Raw genomic sequence first — 756 nt, 5'->3', positions numbered from 1 at the left:
TACAAACCCACATACGCACATACATAAATATGTACAGCCTCAAACAGACATACATATTGTACATGCCAATCGTATATATGTCTGCATATACTTGAATAGATATTACTCTCGTACAGAGATTACAGATACATGAATACATGCATATATGACTGCATAGATTGACATATATACGATTACACATACGTATATATATATATATATATATATATATATATATTTATCCACACACTTACAGACATGTACATACACACAAGCATACTTACATAATTGCATATATATACTCACTTACATACATATACTCAGATATATATATATATATATATATATATATATATATATATATATATATATATACATATTCATTCATATATACACGCAAATATAAACACTATGCACATAAACATACATACATATATAATACATATTATAATAAAGGAAACCTTTTCTTGTTTTCACTATGAGACGTATATATCGTAATTTTATGTATTTTCTGAAATCGTCTGCCATTTCTTTGATAACAAAAGCATTAATTTTGCGACAGGAAATACACAATATCTTCACAATATGACTATGATATCCTTTTGTTCATTATCGTTTCTTTTGAAGATATTAAATATCTCAACATCTTAAGAATAACAGAATAATCTAGCTTATATTTTATTCAATGTCTACGCACATACACTCACAGACATTCATACATATACATATATACACATGCACATATATGCATGAATAAGCATACAGTCATGCACATAT

This window comes from Octopus bimaculoides, chromosome 21, assembly GCF_046866305.1.
Source record: "Octopus bimaculoides isolate indiv1 chromosome 21, ASM4686630v1, whole genome shotgun sequence".
Classification (NCBI taxonomy): domain Eukaryota; kingdom Metazoa; phylum Mollusca; class Cephalopoda; order Octopoda; family Octopodidae; genus Octopus; species Octopus bimaculoides.
Note: the sequence above shows the minus strand (reverse complement) of the source record.